Source organism: Lepisma saccharinum, chromosome 9, assembly GCF_977018435.1.
Source record: "Lepisma saccharinum chromosome 9, izLepSacc3.1, whole genome shotgun sequence".
Classification (NCBI taxonomy): Eukaryota; Metazoa; Arthropoda; class Insecta; order Zygentoma; family Lepismatidae; genus Lepisma; species Lepisma saccharinum.
The window spans coordinates 25908574-25922398 of record NC_139237.1 but is presented as its reverse complement, the minus strand read 5'-3'; the positions used below and the strand labels follow the sequence as shown (position 1 = coordinate 25922398).

Sequence of the window (13825 nt, the reverse complement as noted above, 5' to 3'; positions counted from 1 at the left end):
ATTTCTCTTAATCTGCTGTTCAGGTTCTGGCAGAATTTTTATACATCCCAGGTTCTCATATTATCACTTTGTCTGCATCGATCCAGCTGTGTTCTGGAAGTCCTAGCCATTTGACAAATAACTTGTTGCCTTTTCTGCGGATGATTTTTCTATGAAATATGTTTCAGGCTGTTTAGTTTTGTTGAGTTCTTCTTCATAGAACCGGCCTTTGAGAATTTCTCCTTGGTGGTCTTTTATTATATATGTGTTAAGGGTCACACGTTTAATTTGAACCACTGTAAATAATTCAGTGCTCCAGTTTCTTGTAAAGCCTCTTTTGAATAAGTGCTTATATTTGCTGATTCTTACTTTATCACCCACCTTGTATTTGGCTTTTCTTGTTGTTGGCTGGTATCTAGGATAATAAACAGTCCTGATCAATTTTTGCTCATCAGATGAAGTTACTTCAGAGGGTTTCATGTTGATTGTGGAATGGACCGAGTTGTTATATTTATGTAGAAGTTATGGAATAATATTAAGCCATTTATAATTACCTTGAAGTGTAAATTGTTTATACATAAGATTTTTTAGGCTTTTGTTGAATCTCTCTACAATTGAGGCCTTGAGATCACTGTAACTCGAATAATGTTGTATTGACTGGCTTTTAATAAATTGTTGGAACACAGAATTATAAAATTCTTTGCCATTTTCTGTTTGCAAATAGCGCGGTGATCTTCCACTATGATTGATGATTGTCCTGAAGGCTTCTGTAACACATTTTCCAGTCTTGGATTTGAGTGGCACAGCCCAGGCAAATTTTGAAAATGTGTCTATTACAGTAAGTAGATACTTGTAGCCCTTGTTGATTTTGTCTAAGTTTTTCAGCTGTCCACTTGCCATCTCAATCAAGTCGCTCTGCCATAAATCATCTATGCCTTTTGTGACTACTGGCAGTCTCTTATAATTATGTCTGGCTTGTCTGTGTAATTCATCAACAATAATTTGTCTAGACATAATATGTAAACAAGAATATTGCAACTATGGGGTGTTCAGCAGCTGATACTACAGGATTTTCTAAATATAATTTGTCTCCTATTTGTATATGAAATTCCAGAGATACTTCATCTTCAGCATAAGATGTTTCTAATGTATCGGGATCTGTAAAATCTTCTAACTCTACACTGGTGATTTTTGGTTTGTTGTCAGCATTTGTTATTGATAAGGTAGGGTAGTGGTGTGCCTGTGGTTGTAGCCAATATTTGATCTTGATTGGTCTAAGTGTGCCCCCAACAAAACATTCGTAATAAAATTGTGCAGGGGACAGCATATATATTTTGCCACCTGGTGTAAATGGTGAATGATATTCTTTGTTGGGGATGCTGTACAATTAAAAAATTACTGTATGTTTTGGATTCTCGATTATGCCTGTTATTTCTTTTTCTGCTGTAAGCAATTTAAGATCATCAATGATTGACCTTTTCATGGTTATTTATATATGTTTCAATGTCTAGAAAATTGTTGTATTTATTTCTGTATTTGCCACTATTGGGTTTTCTTGTCATATCAATTGTGACAAACCCATAACTGTCCTGGTTCCAGCACCTACTGCAAAACTTGGAAAAATCATTGTAGCTCAAGTCCCCACCTACATATTCATCATGTATGTGTTTGAGGTTGGTATGATCTTGATGAAACACACATATAAAATTGCTGTTGTCTCGGATCAGCTGCTTCGGTATTTTAGAAAAAGTCTGTGCCAGGTTGAAGCAATCAATGTTTTTGTGTCGCCCCTGTGTAAAGAAATTTCTAACCTTGTTTTGATTATCCAGTATAATGTCATCAAACACAACAACAGAATTATCGAGACATTCATGGAGTGGCTTAACATCTGATTCAAAAGTGGCAATATCCAATCCATCATATAGCTTCATCAGCTGCAGATATTTTAATTGTTCCAAGCTCTTAGAGAAAACATCCAAGTGCCTGTTTTTCCAGTTCAACCAGTTGGGTGCCAATAAAAAATTATCAATCATTAGTGTAGTTTTACCACAAGCCGATGGCCCAACAATAAGACATCTAATATTATCAGGCAGCAACTTGCCATTTCTCTTAATCTGCTGTTCAGGTTCTGGCAACCTTTTTATAACATCCCAGGTGCTCATATTATCACTTTGTCTGCATCGATCCAGCTGTGTTCTGGAAGTCCTAGCCATTTGACAAATAACTTGTTGCCTTTTCTGCGGATGATTTTTTCTATGAGATATGTGTCAGGCTGTTTAGATTTGTTGAGTTCTTCTTCATAGAACCGGCCTTTGAGAATTTCTCCTTGGTGGTCTTTTATTATATATGTGTTAAGGGTCACACGTTTAATTTGAACCACTGTAAATAATTCAGTGCTCCAGTTTCTTGTAAAGCCTCTTTTGAATAAGTGCTTATATTTGCTGATTCTTACTTTATCACCCACCTTGTATTTGGCTTTTCTTGTTGTTGGCTGGTATCTAGGATAATAAACAGTCCTGATCAATTTTTGCTCATCAGATGAAGTTACTTCAGAGGGTTTCATGTTGATTGTGGAATGGACCGAGTTGTTATATTTATGTAGAAGTTATGGAATAATATTAAGCCATTTATAATTACCTTGAAGTGTAAATTGTTTATACATAAAATTTTTTAGGCTTTTGTTGAATCTCTCTACAATTGAGGCCTTGAGATCACTGTAACTCGAATAATGTTGTATTGACTGGCTTTTAATAAATTGTTGGAACACAGAATTATAAAATTCTTTGCCATTTTCTGTTTGCAAATAGCGCGGTGATCTTCCACTATGATTGATGATTGTCCTGAAGGCTTCTGTAACACATTTTCCAGTCTTGGATTTGAGTGGCACAGCCCAGGCAAATTTTGAAAATGTGTCTATTACAGTAAGTAGATACTTGTAGCCCTTGTTGATTTTGTCTAAGTTTTTCAGCTGTCCACTTGCCATCTCAATCAAGTCGCTCTGCCATAAATCATCTATGCCTTTTGTGACTACTGGCAGTCTCTTATAATTATGTCTGGCTTGTCTGTGTAATTCATCAACAATAATTTGTCTAGACATAATATGTAAACAAGAATATTGCAACTATGGGGTGTTCAGCAGCTGATACTACAGGATTTTCTAAATATAATTTGTCTCCTATTTGTATATGAAATTCCAGAGATACTTCATCTTCAGCATAAGATGTTTCTAATGTATCGGGATCTGTAAAATCTTCTAACTCTACACTGGTGATTTTTGGTTTGTTGTCAGCATTTGTTATTGATAAGGTAGGGTAGTGGTGTGCCTGTGGTTGTAGCCAATATTTGATCTTGATTGGTCTAAGTGTGCCCCCAACAAAACATTCGTAATAAAATTGTGCAGGGGACAGCATATATATTTTGCCACCTGGTGTAAATGGTGAATCATATTCTTTGTTGGGGATGCTGTACAATTAAAAAATTACTGTATGTTTTGGATTCTCGATTATGCCTGTTATTTCTTTTTCTGCTGTAAGCAATCTACTTGTTACAGATTCAAGGTGCTCATTGATGGTCCTAACAACATCATCATGGCCTGGCTTGATTTTTATGTCCACAACAAGTTTCTTGTATTGTTGCACAATCTCTTGAAGCTATGTGGCAAAAACAGACAGAGCATTTGCTTGATTGGATTCTATGGTCCCTAGCTGTTGCTTGATATTAGCTACAATTTGTTGCAAATTTTCAATAACTGTCAATTTTGAATTTTGAGCAGTAAGATCATGGACCTGTCTTCTGATATCCTCAAACAGGGCATGCAGTTCATTAATATGTTGATTAGTTGGTAGAGTGGCCACTGTCTGAGTAAGTTGTTTGATCTTTGTCTGGATATTCTTGATATCTTCTGATTTCAATATGCGATTCACTGCTCTTTTTATATTTTTAAGTTCCTGTGATGTAGGCAGATTTGTTACAATATTTTAAAAGATTCAAGTGCCAATTTCACATTATTTAATTCAGAAGCATCAGCCACATTTTGCATAGCATTTTGGAGCAGGGCTATATCTGCCTGAATGGGTGTCGATTGTTGTAAAATTTCAACTTTTGTTTGGATATCGTCGATCAAGTGATGAAAATGAGATAGCTCAGATTCAGTGTTGAGGTTTTCAAGCTTTGTGATCTGTTGCTGGACACTGACAAGTGTGTCTACAATACCAGGCAGGCGGGATTCTAGAGATTCTTGTACATTTGTCAAATCACTTTGCACTGCTGCTATTGTACCCTCAAGATGGGTTATGGTACTTTGAATTTTTCCAAAATCTTCATATGTTTCAAGTTGCAGCTTAATGTTGGCAACACTCCGAGTTATTGCACTCAAAGCATCAGAAGATGGCAAGTTGTTCATAAAATTTTCAAGTGTCTCAATTTTTTCTATAACCTCGGCTATGGCATTGTTCAGAGGGTCCAGATTAGGTATCTGGAGTGATTGAATCTGTTCCTTTAAAGTGGAAATCACTAGATCAAAATCTTCTTGTGATTTTATGCTTTTGACAATTGTTTGGAGCTGTGACTGGACATTATTTATCTGCTCTTCCAATTGTTGTTTCAATTGCTCAGAGTTGGTGGCCTGGGTCTTAAATTTGGCTTGAAGAGCTGCTACAGCCTCTTCTAAACGTTGAAAATTATCCAATGTGGCCAAGTCAGTATAATTTTGAAGCAGCAATTTGAGTTCAGAATCAATTTTAAGAAGAGGGTCCATGCATTGTGATTGTAAATTTGTAATTTCTAGTTGAAGACTGGCATTGAGTGTGATTTGTAAAGCTTGTAAGTCACTTCTTAATTTTTTGACTCTGACATCAAGCATCAGAATCTCATCACTGTGATCTTCATGTCTTGTATGGCCAAATATATCATTAGGCATTTTTTGTTTTAGTGGTTATTTATTATTGAATATCTAATTCTTAATTCTATAAAAAAAGGTATAAGCTTGTCATAGGATCCAGGGACCTCAATATATAAGCAGTCACCAGCAGAAACAGTATAAACAGTACCAGAAATCATGTTTGAGTGCTTAATTCTATAAATATTTCTCGCTATTGAAATCTTGACATTACCCTCAGGGGTTGTAATAAATTGCAATTGACCACCTACAGATAATTGGTAATGATTTAAATTATTGTTAAATATGTACAATGTTTTACCTGTTTCATCATCAACATCTGTAAGTATGCTGTTCAGATGAATAATTAACAAAGCACTTAATTTAGATATTATATCAGAAGAGGGTTGTGGTGTTGGCAGGTCCATAATAGCCTGTTTTTTGAACCCAAATAAGTTCATAGGCATGTTTATTTATTTCAAATCATGCTCTGTAATTGGGCATTGATTACCACTTTTCAAATCACAATGACCCCATGGTAGAGTATGTAAGCCACATGATAAAATGCATCTCTTGTCATCATGTGGGTCCAGAGCCACTTTTCTTACAATATTTGTAGTCAACAAGTGATCCACACTCTGAATTCTATTTTCTGATGTTCTGATTGTGCTACATGATTTGAGGCAATTTTTGTAATCTTCAAATTCAAGCTCTTTGTCTACAGTCACTCTGCCAATGCCCTTGGCCTTTTTTGCAATAGCGCCACTACATGTTTCAAAACTGTACATCTTGGCCCTTAACCCAGCAAATGCCACAATAACATCACCAAGTGTCTCATCTTTTAACTTGCCAGGCACCTTTTTGTTGTGGTGTTTAATTTTTGAATGTTCAGTGGTATCAAAATATTTAAACATTTCAGGCTGTGCTATATCTTGATAAACATCTTCTGTTTGAATATCAAGATCAAAACTATCTGTGTCCATGTACATCAGTTTTACACGATCCTTATAAAAAGGCTTCAACACATTATAAAACAATTTTAACATGTGTAATTTGGCCAATTCCAATATCACAGCCCCTACATAAATAGGCTTATCAAACTTAATCTTTGTTTCCTTCATGTTGAAAAGTGCCATATTTTCATCATAAATTCTTCTGTAATTGAAGTTGGGCTTTGCAATCAATTTTTTGCTCCGGCTGGGGTCAGTAATTATTTTAACATCAATATGTTTTCTGACATTTTCTAGTGTTTTGCCATACACAGAATTGACCATCAATTTAAACAAGGTCTTATCAAATTGTCTCATTGCAGATGTTCGAAGCTATGTGTTTGTATCAATATATGGATTCAACCATCTTGAGTGCCTGAATCTCAAAAATTTTTCCAACTTCGGTCACTTGAACACCATGTTTCATCAGGAACTGGAGGTTTTTGTAATATATGACATAATCCTGTTTCGGCTCTAGAGTCATCATCAATTTCTTCTGTTTAGAGCCAGGTGAACACTTATCCTCGGGAATTGGGGGCAGATCAGAAAATGTGTTGTGTAAATCATCAGGAATTGTCAGATCAACCTCTAAGAACAGGCCATAGTTTCTGTCATCAAAATCCTGAAGATCTTCAATATTATAATCTTCAACCCACTCAAGCCCTGCATATGGCAATTTATCCATCATAGCATAACCATAGAGGCTGTTGGCATCTACATACAGTATATAATTTGATGGCAGTGCTGGATCATAATCAGGAATATATTTGTTATTTGCTCTGGCATATCTCTGAGAACATTGCACCATGCCTCCTCTTATACATTGTTCCTTAAACAGATACATATCTTGATCCTGGATCAGATCCAATTGCATTTTAGTGTTTAAAAACATTGCAGACCATGCTAGGCCCGGAGCACTGTAAAAATACATTGGATCCAGCTTATAATTTTGCATGGAAGATTTTCTAAATGCCTGAAGTATATCAGCTAAGAGAGTGACATCAAGTTTTAAATAAGCCTTGTGATAATCACCAAATGTCTGGCATTTTAAATTGTTCCACATCAACTGGGCATGGTGATAATCTTCATCAGTGATTCCAGATCCTCTGATTTTGCTGTAAAACTCTTGTTGTGGTGGCAGAGAACACTCATCAAATTTAGAAAAAATCTGTAACATAATCATATGGATATACACCCTTCCGCCTAATTAGTTTCAGGTCCTGATTTGGAAACAAAGCACAAGTGATTTTGAATTGATCATAAGATAATTGAGTGGCCAGTGTAGCCAGGCTAGCAGACAGAATTCTGTATGAATCAAGAAATCTTAAGTGAATAGGAACACCATTAACTTTAATTATTTTGCTAATGGCAATATATTTCTCATTATTTTCAGCTAAAATATTTAAATTCTGCTTGTCAAACCCCTCGTACCTGATCAAATGATGAAAATCATAATTGGATGCACCATGGCAAAATATAGGGACAAATTTTGGTCTCTGGATCTTAATATTACAGCTATTACACAGGGCCATTAAGAATTTACCATCTGTATGAGAATGGTGATGAACCTTGATATTTGTATCTGAAAATTCAGAATCACATACCGGGCATTTTTCTGCATTGTTGAAATCTTCAATCTGTTTCTCTGTTAAAGGCAACATAGGTTTTGATTTTAATAAGACATTAGATGCTATGTCATGGCACTCATTTTCTATTCTATCTGCAAATTTTTTGATGGCATCTGCTCCCTTGTATAAATTTTCTTTACTAACAACACCATCCTGTACAACAACATAATAAAAACTAGAAGGTTCATGTAACTGGTATGATGTACTTGAAGATTCATCAGGATCTGGGCTACAGAATGCAAGAGGTTTGAGATTTGATTCAAAATCACAGACTATATATGCTGGGTGTTCCAACAAGGCTTCAAATTTTTTGAATTTGGCATTTTCACTTGGATTAGGCATCACCATATGAACAGGTTTATGGTTGCCACAGTATTTCAGATGCTCAATTAACTTGTTTTTAGCAATTTCTGCATTTTTTTCACGAACCCCATTTACCATTTTTTGACCATCAAATACAGTTAAACATCTTCGGCACAACTTAAATGTTCTATGAAATTTGTCTAGTTGTGTTCTGACTAAAGCTTCAAGGTTTTGTATCAGAGTATAATGGTGTGTATCATCCCCTTCAATTAAGAGCAGATCAATCGGAACAGCAGAATCATCATCAAATGTACTGATTCTGAGAGGTGCTATCAAGCAATTCCCACGGCCAGTAGAACAAATAAATACATTAATAGATAATTGTTTATCCCGGGCCTTTTTTTCAAATTTATCAATATTCTGAACAGACATTGGATATTCTAAACCCTCCATTGCCTCATCAAAATCATTTTCATGTTGTTTATAAAAAGTTATTCGCTGAGGATCCTTTGAAATTGGATACAAAGCAGCTAAAATACACCACAAAAAGGATTTCTCATCATTATTTTTTATATTAACCACGGCTTGTTTGTTTTTAATATTGGCAGGTAATGGCAAATATGTAGATCCTTGTAATGGGCTGAATTCAGAAATATTAACATAGAGCTTGTGTGGAGATCCGCATAGGCTCCATCCTGACTCTTTTGCCGCAAATTCAGAGTGTTTAATATTCAATTGATCTATCAAACTGCTTATTATTTTGTCTGAATTTGCATTTGAATATATAGGTACAGTTTCTGTTATGTGGGGCTGTGTAAATTTTGTGCCATTTGGCTTCTTATATTGTGTAAACAATTTGAGGTACAACTTATAAGAGCCATTTTGTGCATTTAGAATTGCCTGCACATCAGGATTTATACTCTTCAAAAAATTCTTAATGTCACATCTTGGCTCTGATACAAACCGGTAATCCCTTAATTGGCCATTAAAACTGCTATGGATAGGTGGTGCATAGCGTGGCTGCTTTGCTGCTCTAGCATTAACAGGTGCTTCATGCTTCCTTTTCAGACCAGATGTAGATGGTTGTGGGGGCAATGTTGATGACTGTTCATAACAAATACACTTATGCCATTTGTAATAAGCCTTGCTTAATATTTTATGGCATCTTGGACACATTTTTGTAGCCTTTCTGCATTTCTTAGGGTCACAAATATGGCGATGCCTAGACCAATTAGAACTATATATATATTTTTTTTTGCATTGATTGCAATATTTTTGTTTTGGCATTTTTGTTGTTTGTTTATATAAAATTTCCTGGTAAAAAAAACAGAACTATGGACAATATGCCAAAACAATTATAACAGCAGTTAGTGGCTGAGCTGGTGCTTTTATACCCAAACAACAGCAATAACTAGGCTCTGGTGATCCCCAATATAAAATAGTTTTGCTCTTTTATGCTGTTGTACAACACACTTTACCAGGTTTCAAACCTCAGCTGTATATCAGCTAGCAGTGAATATTCTCAAAATCTCACGTGTGGAGATATTATTTTGCCACATGTATTTCAATCTTACATATTTTATCAGGACTCAAACCCAGAGCTCTTGTTTACAAGGCAGAAATATTAACACTTTGCCATCAGGGGTGGCCTCACATTTTACCGGGACTCAAACCCAGAACTCTTGTTTACAAGGCAACAATATTAACATTTTGCCATCAGAGGAGACCTCACATTTTACCAGGACTCAAACCCAGAGCTTTTGTTTACAAGGCAACAATATTAACACTTTGCCATCAGGGGAGGCCTCACATTTTATCAGGCCTCAAACCCAGAGCTCTTGTTTACAAGGCAATAAGCCATGGGACTATGTCCACATGCAGTACACATTGAATATCAGAACCCAGGAGTTATGAGCTCTATATCAGCTAAATACAATTCAAAGTTGGACTTTGAACTATGCAATGAATATTCTGTAAGTCTCACTCGGGTATATATTATCAGAACAAGGCAAAACCTAAATCCAATTCATGCATATATGATAACATGCAAGAGTGAAGTTGTATGCTCTTCCAGTAAATTGGAGTTAATAGCATGATGGCATGGCAATTTTCCCTGAAAGGGCACAGTGTAGATTTTATCTCATGCATGCAAGCATATAAAATCTCCCAGGCGTGCATAATTTATTGCTGGCCGGGACATGAAACTGATCAAAGATTAGAAAGAACATGAAACCAATTTGCTTGCCTGCCCTTGTCCTATTGTATTGATATAGATATAGTTGTAGAGGATGAGAATACAAGCATTTTGCCTTAGTTTTTAAGTGTAGCCAAAACAAAATCAAGAAGGGGCATATTTTTGACAAGTTTATGGACAACAAACTGAGAGATGTAGCTTTTACACACATTGGCAAATCTGTCTGAGGGGAGTTCTTCATTTCTACACTAGAATTCAAGATTATTGGGATTTTGACAGAATAACACACTATAAACAATAAAATCATATGGGTACTTGACATAATTTTAAGTGTGGGCAAATCGGGGCATATGAACTCTTCTTTTCTACACTAGGATACAAGATTCATGGGATTAATAGCATATCACACTTGAAGATTTGGGGAATATGGGCAACTTGGCATAATTTTAAGTGTAAGCAAATCGGGCTGTTTAATCAAATGACCTCTTCTTTTCTACGCTATAAGTGCGCTCATTATAGCATCAATTATGCTACTAAAGTATTTTAGCATTATTCTTGATTGTATTTACATCATCCGCAGTAAGTCTGCATATGCTAAAAGTTGAATCACATCGTTTAATTTTAGTACTTCTTTAGTTTATTTTACCTTCCTAACAGAATATTTTAAGGTAAAATTTAACAGCAATGGATAAGATGTTTCTTTTTTATATATAACCTATCATGAATTATACATTTGTCAGACATATTAACAAGATTCTTAGCTATTCCAAATTCGAATAATTTATCTCTTTAGCGCCTTTTACTTCAATCAAGTTAGGTTCTGGAACTGAAAGTTCTGCTGTGTGTACTTGATTTATTTCTGAAATATCTCCTGCATGAACATTTAAAAGGTTATTATAGTAGTTCTTCCATCTATTTAAAATAGTCAGCCATTTTTTATCAAGTTTACTTTAGGTTACTACCCCCTTTCTAAATTCATATGCACCTCTGATATTTTTATTTCAGTTGCGTTAATTTTATTTTTCAAGTAATCTTCTAAATATGCTGTTCTTTAACCACGCAAGTCTAGCCTGATTTCTTATTTCTATTAGGTTATGACATTCATTAGCGAACCATGGCTTACTTTTTCTTGATTTATGGTATCCAATTTCAACTGCTGAAGCTATTGCATTACGTATGTGCCCCAAATTCTTATTTACGTCTGTATCCTGCAAAATATCGAATTTATTTTATTCCGTAGCGATGATCGATATTTAGACAGTGAAACAACAAACCCGTCAAACAAGCTCACTCAGGACTCATGAGATCCTTGAATCCCAGCCTGCAGACCAGGAACATGAACTGAAAAACTACCGACCAGAATCGGGTTCGAACCTATACCACACGCACGATGTCAAGAACTAGTAAACGCCTAAACACGCACGGCTACGGAGGAGGATCGAGAGAGGTCGTGTATAATTGTTCTTTTATACGTCCTCATGAAGAGATTTTTAGCCACCGAGATTTTTAGCCAAAAGGGAAATTTCGATTAAAAAATACCACAATATCACAACTGCACCACCGCTAATAATGCTGCTTTTACTACCACAATTAATTATTATTCTATTATGTCATTTGCTTAGGTTAAGGGAAAAGAATAGTCCAAAAAAAAAATTGCCCCTTGGCAATTGGTGGTGACATCTAGTAGCAAACACTAGAAATATTTCCACAGGTATCGTCTTCATGTTCTCTATTATTTTCGACTGAAACATTAAAACAAACGGAGTCCAATGTAAGTTAGTTCGGTGCGCAAATAAAAAAAAATGATAGGTTAAGTTATATCACTGAAAAAAATCGTAAGATAGGTAAAATTATATCACGTAAGATCGTGATATACCTACAAGTGTGAGGTGGGAAAAAAAGAGGTGCATTGAAAATTGTACTAAAACATCGCTAAACTCTAAAACATCGACAAAAAATTGTCAAAATATGTCAAAAACTGATATTCAATTGATAAAAAAGAGGATACCTACAAAGTGTTATTTTGAAACAATAAGTAAGAAAAAAGGATAGGTTAAGTTATATCACGTAAGATCGTGATATACCTACAAGTGCGAGGTGGGAAAAATTGAAAAATGTACTAAAACATCGCTAAACACTAAAACATCGACAAACAATTGTCAAAATATGTTAAAAACTGATATTCAATTGATAAAAAAGAGGATACCTACAAAGTGTTATTTTGAAACAATAAACTTACACTACTAAGATATGCGCAAGAGATATAAAATTATAGAAAGCTGTAGTTGTTCAGAACTGTAGTGCCGGATAAGTAAGTAATATGACCCGTCAACACTCATGCATATGGAACTTAAACCCTCAAAGACGTCTGCAATCAGAAACTCTTAAAGTTTGAAAGAGAAATCTTAAGATATATTAATGGACCTCTGAAAGAACCTAATGGTAATTTGAGAATGCGAACTGTCGAGCAACTCAACAAATTAATACTGAAAAAAAAACATTTTTAGTTGCATAAGATCACAAAGACTAAGATGGTTTGGGCACGTAAATTGACTGTCTGATGAAAGACTAGTAAAATAAATCTATAAATTAAAAAACTCGTGAAAAAAACTTAAGACACGCCAAGGACAGGATTGGAAGATCAAATAATTCAAGATTTCAAAACATGAAAGTAAAAAACAGGACGAAGGACATCCAGGATAGGAAAACGTTTTAGATATTCTTGAGAAGTAAAAAAAATATTCAATACAGATTTTGTACTGTCTCAAGATGCAGAAGAAAAGGAGGATGATAGCTGATCAGTTTCCAGATTTTACTTTAATTTTAAAAACTTGTATACAAATGCTTGGTGTAAAAAAATATACAAACTGTTGAAAACCAACAATCAAGATTATCTAATGGTTATGCAATTTTTGATTGCCAAAGAAACTCATGCATTGTATCTTAGAATACAACCTAGCTATGTAAGTTTAACTGGCATGCACTAAACTATAAAATCAGAAACTTTCCTCTGTTACTTCTCAAAACTTTGCAACAATTAAATTGATGTTTAAAAATACTTTAAAGGACCAAAGCGTTTTAAAAATTAATTGTCATGACAAGAATAATACAATATGAAATGGCTTATTTTCATGAATAATGATTTTCACATACCAGATTCAGGGTAAATATGCCGTGAGCATCCGCAAAACTTCATTTCAAGTTTTCTCTTACAATCCCGAGTACAAATTCCGATGCTTGTGTAGTTTAATATTTTGTCCTCTGGTAGTACACAGTTTCTGGTTTTAACGTCGAAGGAACGAACACTTTCTGAAAGGTCGACTTCGTAATATGAGTAAAGCTGAAAGTTGACATGACCTTCGATTCGCTGTGATCTTGTAAATTGTTGGTCCCATGGATATCCGAAAAAAATCTTGAAAGTAGAAAAATATAAGATTTGAAACAAAATGAAAAATTGGAGTAATACATGGATAAGTGCAAACATTGAACTTGATTCGTAAATCTGAAATTATAAAGTTTGGGGTCAACATTAATTGGGTTTATTAATATTTGTAAATATAACTCTATTTTACGGTATTTCTCTATGAAAGCATAAATTTCAGGTTTGACTGATATTCAGTTACTAATTTCATTTTGTTTCATTCATTTTTATCTAATTATAAACAATAACATTAAGTTAATTTAGATTTACCTTATATATAATAAAAATAAAGCGATTTGGCAGGCAATACAGGAAAACGCACAATAACGAAAAGCAAAGATTGTACGAATAATAACATCTTTGAATTAAATTTAGCATAAATCCTCATCTTCTTGCTATTAAATTCATATACTTTACTATAGAAGATATGCGAAG

At 34.6% G+C, this 13825-nt stretch overlaps 1 long non-coding RNA gene across 1 annotated transcript in view; it reads right to left on the bottom strand.

The window, feature by feature from the left end:
* The window catches only part of LOC145992598 (uncharacterized), an 861113-nt gene extending 847764 nt beyond the window's left edge, over positions 1-13349 (bottom strand). Inside the window, exon 1 of the long non-coding RNA XR_014442180.1 lies at positions 13123-13349. This is a non-coding gene — a long non-coding RNA (uncharacterized LOC145992598). The remainder of the gene's footprint in view (positions 1-13122) is intronic.
* Positions 13350-13825: the final 476 nt, after the last annotated feature.